At 43.3% G+C, this 12545-nt stretch overlaps 3 non-coding genes across 3 annotated transcripts; all 3 read right to left on the reverse strand.

Moving 5' to 3' along the window:
* Nucleotides 1–7014: 7014 nt before the first annotated feature.
* Nucleotides 7015–7179, reverse strand: LOC123163243 (U1 spliceosomal RNA). The gene has a single exon (XR_006481807.1). It is a non-coding gene; the product is annotated as a U1 spliceosomal RNA (small nuclear RNA).
* Nucleotides 7180–9041: 1862 nt separating this feature from the next.
* Nucleotides 9042–9201, reverse strand: LOC123163234 (U1 spliceosomal RNA). Its single transcript, XR_006481800.1, has one exon. It is a non-coding gene; the product is annotated as a U1 spliceosomal RNA (small nuclear RNA).
* A 2609-nt stretch (nt 9202–11810) lies between these two features.
* On the reverse strand, nt 11811–11972 carry LOC123163236 (U1 spliceosomal RNA). Its single transcript, XR_006481802.1, has one exon. It is a non-coding gene; the product is annotated as a U1 spliceosomal RNA (small nuclear RNA).
* Nucleotides 11973–12545: the final 573 nt, after the last annotated feature.

Genomic DNA, 12545 nt, shown 5'->3' on the forward strand with positions numbered 1-12545 from the left:
AGAAAACAACTGAGGATTGAACTTGGCAAAGATGAAGAGGCTCGAGTCAACTTGACGAGAAATGCACTGGATGAAAAGAGCTGAGGAACAACGATCGAAAAACTAACCGCGTGATCCTAAAGAAAATTTGAAGGGGAAGAGAAGTAACTCAAAACACCTACATCAAGATTCCTCACCAGAGCGACGAAGGGGCTGAGGAGTAAAAAGAATTCCTACTCTCCGATATAACTAGACTCCGAAAACAGTTTTCTTCTAGACTCGACAATGGCCAAACTACACGATCAATCAAGGGGCTCCTATGGTCGGTCGAGGCTCTGATACCAACTTGTCACGCCCAAGATGCGACCCTATCCTAAAGGAACTCGAAGGTCCCACCAAGGATAGAAGCGCATCTTGAAGACGCTTTTGCAAGGTGGATATCATTACATCAAACCATTACATAATAGACGGGGATACATACAGGAGGCATACAATGCCACATGAATACAACATCATCATACATAAGGGCACCATCCGACTACGGATGAAACACAAACATAAACTCAAACGACATCCACCCTGCTAGCCCAGGCTGCCGACCTGGAACCTATCCCCTGATCAAAGAAAAAAACAGAAGAAGAACTCCAAAACAAGCAAACATAGCTCTCGCGTCATGATCGTCGCAAAACCTGTACCTGCAACTGTGGTTGTTGTAATCTGTGAGCCACGAGGACTCAGCAATCCCATTACCATGGGTATCAAGACTAGCAAAGCTTAATGGGTAAGGAAAGGATAAGTGGTGATATTGCAGCAGCGACTAAGCATACGTGGTGGCTAACATACGCAAATGAGAGCGAGAAGAGAAGCAACGGAACAGTCGTGAAGCTAGCAATGATCAAGAAGTGATCCTGAAACTACTTACGTTCAAACATAACACAAAACCGTGTTCACTTCCCAGACTCCGCCGAGAAAAGACCACCACGGCTACACACATGGTTGATGCGTTTTAATTCGGATCTGGTGTCAAGTTCTATACAACCAGATATTAACAAATTTCCATCTGTCCCATAACCGCGGGCACGACTCTCGAAAGTTTATACCCTGCAGGGGTGTCCCAACTTAGCCCATCACAACCTCTCACGGTCAACGAAGGATATTCCTTCTCCCAGGAAGACCCGATCAATCTCAGAATCCCGGTTAACAAGACATTTCGACAATGGTAAAACAAGACCAGCAAAGCCGCCCGGTGTTTTAACAATCCCGATAGGAGCTGCACATATCTCGTTCTTAGGGCAACATCGGATGAGACTAGCTACGAGTAAAACCAGCCCTCAAGTTTCCCCGAGGTGGCCCCACAGGCAGCTTGGTTCAGACCAGCACTTAGAAGAGCACTGGCCCGGGGGGCTAAAATAAAGATGACCCTCAAGAGCGCGACTCCCAATGGAAAAAGGCTAGGTGAGGCAAAGGGTAAAACCAAGGTTGGGCCTTGCTGGAGCAGTTTTATTCAAAGCGAACTGTCAAGGGGGTCCCATAAATCACCCAACCGCGGAAGGGACGCAAAATCAAGGAACATAACACTGGTATGAAAGAAACTAGGGCGGCAAGAGTGGAACAAAACACCAGGCATAAGGCCGAGTCTTCCACCCTTTACCAAGTATATAGATGCATTAATTAAATAAGAGATATTGTGATATCCCAACATAATCCTGTCCATCATGGAACAATCTTCAACTTCACCTACAACTAACAACGCTATAAGAAGAGGATGAGCAAAGTGGTAACATAGTCCAGCAACGGTTTGCTAGGAAGGGTGAAAAAGGTTAGCGTCTGACATGGCAATTTGGAAGCTTGAAGAACAAGTGATAGGTAGCGCAGCAAAGCGATAGAACAAAGCAACTAGCATAGCAATGATAGTAGTGAGATCCAGGGTAACGGTCATCTTGCCTGAAATCCCACAAGGAAGAAGAACGAGTCCATGAAGAAGATGAAGCCACGAAGACGAACCGAGCGTAGACAAACAAATCCTCACGATCACAACAAAACAGGAACTAACAAGAAGAAGCACAACCGGAAAGAAGCAAACAACAAGGTAAACACACAACACATAAACATGACATGATGCACAACCAAACATGTTGCATGACAAAGCTACATGAAGCTACGCATGGCAAGAGGCATACAAGAGCAACACCTCAAAGCAAGTTTAAATGAGGCCGGAAATAACATATAACTAATCCAGTAAGTCCTCATATGCATATTTTGAAATTGGTCCAGATCTGAATAAACCTTATGTTCAAGTTGTTAAACAGCAAGTTAAAATGCACCAAGATGATCTACATGAAATTCTAGTCAAGTTTCATATAAAGTTCATTTAGTTTCGAGCTACGGCCTAGAAGATATGAGCAAAACAAGTTAAACATGGCATTGATGCAGAATACATTCAAACATCAACCAAACACTCTCAAAACAAGGATTCAACATGACAAGATGAAACTACATGCAATTCTAAGCAAGTTTCATATAAAGCACACTCGAAACGAAGCAACGGTTCAACACATACACATGAAACAAGTTTAAAGGACAAACTGTCCAAAACAGCAACTGGGCATCTTGCAAGCATCAAGAAAATATGCTACAGCACCTCAATAGGAAAACAAAAGGAATGGACATGAAGTACAGGTAAAGCATTGCAAGACATGAACACTGAGCTATCTCCCGAAAACATTATAACATGCTCAAAAGGACATGGCAAAATTGCAAATAATAACAGTTTCGCAGACTTAGCAGAAATTATTGGACATAGCAGAAATAACATCAGGTTGCAATGTTTAGAGCTATCAAACAACATGTTACAACAAGCTATCATGGCAAAATAGAGCATGGCGTGCTAATACTAAAGACAAAGAACAAAACACCCTTACTGAACTTATTCCAAAGATCAACAGAAAACATGGTAGCATCCATGCAAACATGGCAAATGGTATGAGAGATTCAGAATAACAGTACATGGCATGAACAACGATAAGTAGGCATGCTGGTGAGCTTGTACAACTCACCCCAGAGCAATATATGGAATGTGAAGTCAACCAACAGTAAGGTGACATAATTATGAAGCTAAGCATGGCAATAGCATAGTCATGGGGTGCATGGATCACTATCAAAACTCATGGCAAAACTAAACTTAGTGTTAACATGCTGACAACAATATTATTTAGCAACTTAAGAGCAAGATTACAACAAGCTACAGCTGGCTATAAATGCAACCAGGGTCATTGATGGATAGATCATAACATGAATAACAAAACATCCTTAGTGAACATCTTCAGATTATGCATAGAATGACTTGTGGCAGCAGGTTTACATAGCATCATGATATAGCAGATTCAGCCTAGCAAAACAGTAACAGCAAGTACCCTACTTCACGAGCTTGATGCACTCAGTACAAGACTCAAAAAAATACATGGATTGCACCACTGTAAATATGGCATGATGTAGCTCAAAACTCATGTAGATATCAAGCTCATAGGATGCACACACAAAATGCAACGAAAAAGACAAACGGCAAGTTCTGTTAACAGACAGCAGTTAACATCATATAGCACTCTTGCAATGATGATTAGGGTATAAGATGGACTCAAACAAACATGGCACAATGGAACAAAATGAAGATCATCTCACAGTGAACATTTAGATATATTATGCATGCAAAACGGAGCTACGACCTAGAAGTTATGGCATGATGAATAGGGCACCAGAATGTAAAGTTTTCAGGACTTGGCAGAAAAACGACCTTCGGGGAAAAAGTCAACACGGACGACAATGGAGCTCTGGTGGATCAGGGAAGTCCGGCGAGGCGCGGGAAGGGGCAGAGGAGTCCGGGGATGGCCGGATCTGGCCATCTCCTGCCCGGATCTGGTGGGAGGAGGCTGGCGGCGAGGCGCGGCGCCCACGGCGGAGCTCGGGTGGCGCGGGGTGGTGGTGGTGGTCGGCGAGGCTGCGCGGTCCGATGGGCGGCCAGGGCGGCGCCGGCCGGCCAGGCCGGCGCCGGGCGGCGGAGCCGAGGCGGGGCGGCGGCGCCGGGCGCCCGCGCGGCGGAGACGGCGGCCCGCGGCGACGGGGCCGGGCGAAGGCAAGGCGGGGCGCGGGAGACGGGAGGTACCCGCGCCGGCGGAGGGATGAGCCTCGGGGGCCGGTTGCGGGCCGCGGGCGGCGGGCGGCAGCGGCTGCAGGATCTGTCCGGCGCAGGGGCGGACGTGTCCAGCGTGCGGAGGAAGAAGGAGGCTAGGGTTAGGGTGGAATCATCCATGAATTTCGGGGGAGAGGGCCTATTTATAGGTAGAGGGAGCTAGGAGAGTCCAATGAGGAGCGGTTTTCGCCCACACGATCGTGATCGAACGACCGAGAGCATGGAGGGGGTTTGGATGGGCTCATGGGCTATGGTGAAGAGGGGCTGGGCTGCAAAGAGAGAGGGGTTTCGGGCTACGTGGTTGACGGTTGGGGCATCAAACGACCTCCAAATGGGACAAAATTTGACGGTCGGTCGGCTAGTGCTATACCAAGGCCACTCGGCAAATCTCGGCCCATTCCGAGAATGTTTTACGATGGCTCACAAAACAAGGTCTGAGAGGGGGCGACAGGCGCATGCGAGTGTGGTGTGGACTCCGAACGGACAACGGAGAGCTGGTACGCTAGACTTGGACGCACGGAGATTGCCGACCTGTCAAAACCATCGTCAACCGGAGACATAGTACTCCCTCCGTCTCAGTTTATAAGTCCTATATGTATACCTAGGTTGTCAATTTTATCATCTTAATATAAACTATATAACACAAAAATTATACCTTTTGAAAATCGAACATTTGAAGTTTATATTGGTATATTTTTTATAATATATGACTTGTATTAGGTTGGTCAAATTGACGATATAGTATTAGCATATACAGTATCACCGGAGCGCAACGATGCAAATGGCCGTGTATTTGCGCTTAATGAGCTCTTTTGAATTAAGCTTTTACTAGTAGGTGTCTAATAAATTGAGACTAACATGTTGATACCAAACGGGCAGGCACGCCGTATCTCTCTTGACAAACATAAACAGCAGCCATCGATGCTATGACTGGGTATACGCTGCCCAGAAAACAGGCTAAAAATCTGCCTAACGAGCTTTCTTCTTCAATTTGCATGGGCTAGTCTGCTCTCTGCTGCAAGATGAGACACACGTCACCAAGGTATGAAACGCTACTGGAAATTTTTCAGATATAAACTGAGAACAAGAAACATTTAATATGGCGGTGCCAACACAATTTAGCTCTGAAGATTATATTTTTTTTCAAACTTGTCAGATTCTATCAGCTCTTTCGAAAATTACGACATTCACTCTGCAATTAAGGGGCGATGGTAGATCATCACGAATGTGAGCCATTGATCTAGGCCATGTGAGCCTTGTTATACATCCAGACCCCTCAATAGAAACTCTTTTCATCAACTTCTGGACATGTTTATATATCTCAAAAAAATCCAACAAGTTTATCTAAAAATGAATTCAATTTCAAAATAAAGTCTTTTCATCAACTTTCATGTTTGACTACATCGTTGATGTCCATTCACTTGCTTCAACTACTCCCTATATGACAGACGACCACGTTGTCTTAATCACTACACGGCTCAAGATACCGTTGCATCTGAGTTTCGGGTGCCCACGTATGTCCTGACCGTCTCGCTTTAGGCGCCTTGATCCACATGCGAATGTGCTAGCATGCGATTTGTCATATCCTCTGCAAATTTAAATTAAGCTTAAGTAAAAAAATGTCTAATTTAGCGGCTCAAGAGCAGCATCATACGTGCACATATAGAAAACTCTAGATATGTTGAGGCGCATGCATCGTCGATCCAGCTGCATGTGGTTAGCGCGCCAGACAAAATAAAACTGCATGCATGGACGAACATATCGAATAATGCATCCGTGCGTGGGTTTGTGTTGCTACCGTGGACTTTGCATCCTCGTAGTTAATCGCGTGTTGGGTCGTTCCCGACCTGAATTTTAAAGTTCGCTTAAAAAAACAAAAAAACAGTTCAGAAAATCACCGCGGCTTGACAGGTTCTCAGTTTACTAACTTTATTATGAGATCACAAAGAAACGCATACTCCACAAAGCAATGCCCGTGTGACCGGAACGACGTCCACCACAGCAGTGACACAATGCAGGAGGGGTCACGGTAAAAGCTAAAGCAACACATCAAACGAACCTACCATCTGCCATCGGAGGGCATGGCGAGGGTGGCGCCGGCGGCCGCGGAGGCTTCGACCCGGTGGACTTGTTGGGCTTTGGTGGAGGGGGCGCCTTCGCTGGCACCCTCTGCCCCAGCGACCTCGCTCCCCTCGCTACAGCCCTGCGGCCACCATGGAGTCCCTCCGCCGCAAATGCCGCCGTGCTCCGCACCTTCACTTCACCGCTCGTGCCAGCGGTGTAGCGCGATGAGCCGACGAACATTGCGCAGGAGCACATGAGGAGGGCCGCCATGAGCAGTGAAGTGAGCATCTTCTTGCTGTACATGACGAGTGTGAAGTTACTTACCGAGTTAGTCATAGTTATCTGTCCAAGTATCGATCACCGTCGAAGTTGCTCGTATATATATGTGTGGTTGATGAGGCCCAAGCTCCACCGGATCTATCTGCAACCAAAATTTTTACACAATCAGTGTACCGACATGTTGCCACCCAACTGGTGGGCATACGGTATCTTGAGAAACATAACTGGTGGCCATCGATGCTTGGCTGCAGCATCAATGTACGCAGGTATTCGAGCTTACTCTGAACCATCTTCACAACTTGCACGGTTAGCATTCACTAACTTTATTTTCCTGGATATGTGTATTTATTACAAATACATAATGAATTGCTTTTGCGAGTTTATCATACCATGAGTGTTAGCATTAAGAAAATACAATATTTTAAATTTAAAACAGAGTTTGTGTTAAGTGTGCAAAACAATAGTGGAAACAAGAAAATCAACACAAATTTTGAATTTAAAACTTGATTGGGGCTGCGCGAACGCGTACCACCTCTTTCATAAATTCTGACGACCACTCTCCCACGAAAAAAAGAAGATGATAGATCAACACGCTCACAAAATGCAATTTGAGCTGTTAAACTAGGCCATGAGCCTTATTGATCACCTATAGACCCCGCCCAGGTAAGTATGTTTCAAAGTGGTCATGCCCTTCAATTATATACTTGATTTTGGCACCAAACTTCTTAATCTTCCCATATGGTACGAAACTAAAGGCAATTATCTTGTGTTTTTTACGCATTATTTCTACCTTGGGTTCTTTTTTTTAGCGGTAGCTTTAGCTTTAACTTCACCTTGCGTGGCCTAATTAATTTCAGACCGACCACAAAACTGGCCGACAATTATTTTCTAGCCCACCGGCCTCTGGAAGGCAGAGTGATTAATGGGCCCAGTAGCATCTAGCCCATGAACACATCAATCTAGTCCACAAGAACGTCTCCTTTCACTGAATGCGCATCACCGAAAATTCTGAAATAAATCCACGATAAATACGAGCACTAGGATTCGAACCCCCGGTGGGCTGGGGATACCACTGTTCACTTAGGGTGCGTTTGGTTGCAAGGGCGGTCATGAATGGGTTGGATCGTTCAGAAAATAGACATGTTTGGTTATAAAGCACATGAATGGTTCGAGCCAAAAAAAGAGAATATGCCATGAAGATGCTGGACCGTTCCACCCAACCAAATCGGTCGAATCAAATGGCCACCCTTTGCATGCATGACTATGTGAGCATGACTGGTGGTTCCGTCCTAAATAATTAGCTCACCACTTATATTCAACCAAACACATGAATTGAATGGTTCAATCTCAAAAAAAATTGAACGGTCCCAACCCATTCATACGACACCTTCAGCCAAACACATCCTTAACCATCCAACCACATGTTGGTTCGCAAATCACCTCCTGTTGAGGTGATACCTTTAATTATAAACGACACAATCCTTGTGACAATTGAATAAAGGAGGATGATGTTTATCAAAAAAAATACTGAAGATCTTTTCCTAAAAAAATAAATAAATAAATGAAGAGCTTTTCCTAGAAAAAAAACTGAAGAGCTGGTACAGCTTGCCGTGGTCAGCAGCAAACCACATACAAAAGAACTGAACTTTGATCCTGTGCTAATTACTGGAGCTGTTGTTGGACTTTGCTAGCCAGCTTCATGATAGTCTATTTCACGTTTCGGCGTTCGTTTTGTGCCCGCATATCGGCGGATCTCGAGTTGTGAGCTCTTGAAGAGCACCCACGCTTGATGCTTCAGAAGCAAATTCACAGGTGCACTGCATCTGCACCATACCTTCGAATTGAGTTTTTGTTACGTCTCTAATCGAGACTGACATGTTGCTACCAAACGGGTAGGCACACCGAATCTTGGCAAACATAAATGAGCTCTGTTCTTCAACTTGCATGGTTGTTCCGTGCTGCAGGTGCAGGATGATACAAAGACGATGACCAAAATACATAACACTACTGGAATGTTTCAGATATAAATGCATCAAGTGAGCATAAGGAACAGAGCTCATTTGATGGCCAAGATAAAAAAGGAGTGTTCGCTTTGGAGCCGTGCGGGAGCAAAACATTTGCGTAACATTATGCCGCGAGAGTGATGATTTGTACTCCGGCCTTTGCCCTGAACTCTAAACCTTCTCTGTTAATGAATAAAAATGACAAATCTTTTGCCTAGGATTTTTTTATAAAAAAACAGAGCTCAATATGTTGGTCAAATTGTTAATGCACTTCTCTGGCCTACAGTAAGTATGATTACAACTTGCCCTACCCTCCTCTTATATGCACTTCTCTTCCGCGACATCTTTTCAGCTTTCCGTATGGCAGTAAGCATCATCTACTTGTATGTCTCGATTGTGTTCCGTGATGAAATCATATTTATCAAAGCATGGAAGTTTGCAAAAGAAATACTCCCTCCGTAAACAAATATAATTAGTTTACATATCAAAAGGGCACATAATCAACACAAATTTTAATTTGGAGAACTTGGCACGGGCCGCGCGAACGCATACCTCTCTATCACAAATTATGACGTACACTCTCCCTCCAAGGGGAGATGGTAGATCAACGCACTCACAAAGTGCAATGAGAGCCATCGATCTAGGCCATGAGCCTTATTGATCACTCATAGACCCGATCCAGGTAAGTGATTTTCAACGTTGTCATGCCCTCCACTTATATACACATCTTCCCTGAGCCGATTTTCTCAATGTTTCCGTATGGGACTAAACTAGACGGGCTAACCAATATTTTCAGACTCGTCGGCGTTAGAAAGGCCGAGGTATTTAAGAGCCCAGTTGTACATATAGCCCATTAACACAATGGCCGATGCCGAAGACGTGGCGGCCTCATGCCCAAATCCCGGTGAACTCGCATGATATATCGGGAACTCCTATTTGCCGCATTCTGCGGCAAATAGATGACCATTCGCACAGGGCACGCCCGACTGGGCCGGCCCATTCGAGTTGAACTGTATCGGTCGAAAAATGAGCAAAAACTTAATGGCACTTTCTAGAGTTCGAACCATAGACCTACTGCTTGTGCACGAACCGGACTAACCAGTCCACCCACACAGTGCAGTTGACGTATGAAGCAGAGCAAATCTAAAGAACTAAATTTAGCAGTGTAAACTAAACATTACTTTAAAAATTGCAAACATTGTTTGAAATTTCGAACACTTTATGTTAAAAATAACTTTTAACAAACGCAAACAATTTTAGAAATTTCACATCAACTTTCGGAATTATGAAGAAATTTTAAAATACCTGAATATTTTTTTGAAAACATGAATGGTATTCGAATTTGTAAAAATAACTAGAAAAATGGAGCATCATTAAAAATCTGAACAATTTATTTAGAACTCATATATTTTTTTAAAATTTTCAGAACATGTTGTGAAACATGAACATTTTTTGAATTTGTGAACAAAATTTGAAAGCAGGGAAAAAATTTAAATTCAGAGCAAAAAAATAAACTCAGAACAATTGCAAAAATCCTTTAAAAATTTGAAATTTTGAAATTTTTTATATAGGTGAACAAAAAATGGAAAAGGGTTGTATTTCTAAACCTTAGAACATTTTTCGAAAATGTGAACTTTTTTCAAATTGGTGACCAAAAAAAATTTGAAAACGGGGTCAACTTTTGGAATCGAGACCAAAATTATGAAACTGAGAACAATTAGGAAATCCCGAATTTTGAAATAGGAACATTTTTTAAAACTCCTGAACAAAAATAATAAACGCGAACAATTCTTGAAACATGAACATTTTTTTAAACTCCCAAAAAATTTAAAATAGGAACAAATTTTGGAAGTACGAACATTTTTTGAAACTCCAAAACAAAATGACAAACGCAAATAATGTTTGAAAACACGAACATTCAAAACTAGAACATTTTCTGAAACTACCGAACAAAATTTTGAAAACACGAACATTTCTTGAAAAGTATCATTTTTTTGAATTTCGTGAACAAGTCTTTTTGAAAAACATGGATTTCTTGAAAACTCTACAACTTTTGGAAAAGCAAAAAAAATGAAAAATAATAAAGTAAAAAAGAAACAGAAACAGAAAAAGAAAAAGGAAAAAGGAACAGAAAAAAATGGACATAAATTACAAAAGAAAAACCCGGTTCAAGAACCTTCTAGAAGGTTCCCAAAACCGGCAAAAATCAGCTCGGATTATCTAGAAGGTTCCTAGAACCGTTCACGAGAAAGCTACGCGTAATGTTATGCATGGGCCGGCCCAATTGGTCAATAGGTCGACTTGCCTGTGCGAAGCCTCGACTTTATGACGCAGAGAGCGACACATAGGGAATTCCTGATATATCATCATGCATGCGTCGTCGGAGCGCCATGAGTGAGTCATGGTGGACTTTCCTAGGGACGCGGCTAATCTGCACCCGAGCTCATATGCTCCCGCATGAACAGTAAAATTGAAAAAAAATCAAAAAAAAATCAAAAAATTTCAATTTTTTTTTGAGAGAAACATTGACAAAAGTTCTAAGTGCCTGCAAAAATTCATCATGAAATCACATTCCTAGAAAACGTGGCAAAAAAAAACAAAAATAATACTCTGAAAAAGCTACTTTCAAACGCATTTTGAAGCACTGAATTTGTTTTTTTTTGGCACGCCTTACAGGAATGTGATTTCATGATGAATTTTTGCAGGCACTTAGAACTTTTGTCAATGTTTCTCTCAAAAAATTTGGAATTTTTTTTGAATTTTTTTCAAAAAAATTTCAAATTTACTGTTCATGCGGATGCATATGAGCTCGGGTGCAGAATGGACTTTTCGCTTTCCTAGCAGCTTCACATGCCGCACGTGGGGCTGTTGGTGGTCTAAGCAAGGCCAACCATCAGCACGAGCACGTGCTAGCTCGACCTCGACCGTGATTTTTTTTATTGGTCACGGGAGGAGTGAATCCTAACCTAAATATTTACATTCATATTGCCTATGGAGCCTTGTGGCTTTGTACAAGATAGATCGATACCAGTGAAGTTTGGGCAGACTACAGGCCAAGCCTACATGTTTATTGCAAGATCGCAAAGTTTCAACATACAAAGTTACAAACTAGGGAGCAGCTAACGGCCTGCACTTTTCTCATTAGCATGTTTATTATCTAGTTATATATTTTGGCGTGTATTTATTACAAATTTGTGATTGAAATCAAATAGGAAAACAGAAAATGTGGATTCAACATCATGATTCAATACAAAACGGTTTTAAAACATGAATTACCAAAATTTTAAATTCAAAATTTGTTAGGAGCCGCGCAAACACGTACCCTCTCTCGCACAAGTTATGACGTCCACTCTCCCAACAAAAGGAGATGGTAGATCAACACGCTCACAAAGAGCAACGTGAGCAAATGATCTAGGCCACGAGACTTATTGTTCACCCATATACCCCATCCAGGTAAGTAAGTTACAACGTTGTCATACCCTCCACTTATATACATATCCTCCCAGCCAGTCTTCTTAATCTTGCTGTGAGGGACTAACACCCTGTTCGGTATCCCCCCGCTCCACAACTCCGGGAGCGGAGTTGGCGGAGCTGCTATTCGAATCAAAGGAGTTGTGGTTTCCCCGCTCCACAGATTCTGGGAGCGGGTGGTTACCAAACAGGCCCTAAACCTGTAGTTAGCCTGGCGGCCTGGTTCCAACGATGAAACATTTGGTTGGCCAATATTTATTTTCTGACGCATCATCATTTATACAACAGAAAGGGCCCGAAGGATTCTTGGGGCCCAGTTGTATCTGGCCCATTAACTCAATATCGGCCAGCATCGCAAGTGGCAACACATCAGGATCGAGCCCAAACATCCAAGACGTGAAACCATCAAACTGGTGCACAGTCTTGAAAGTCCCCTCTCGCTAGGGTTACCTATCCTCTCGGGCGGCGCCGATAAACCCCACAGTAGAGACCCCTCGTCCCCTCCCTCCGGCCATCTCTTCTCTGGCGACTGGGGTCGAGGACCTCTGGCGCGACCATGGGAA

The sequence above is a fragment of the Triticum aestivum genome, chromosome 7B (assembly GCF_018294505.1).
Source record: "Triticum aestivum cultivar Chinese Spring chromosome 7B, IWGSC CS RefSeq v2.1, whole genome shotgun sequence".
NCBI lineage: Eukaryota > Viridiplantae > Streptophyta > Magnoliopsida > Poales > Poaceae > Triticum > Triticum aestivum.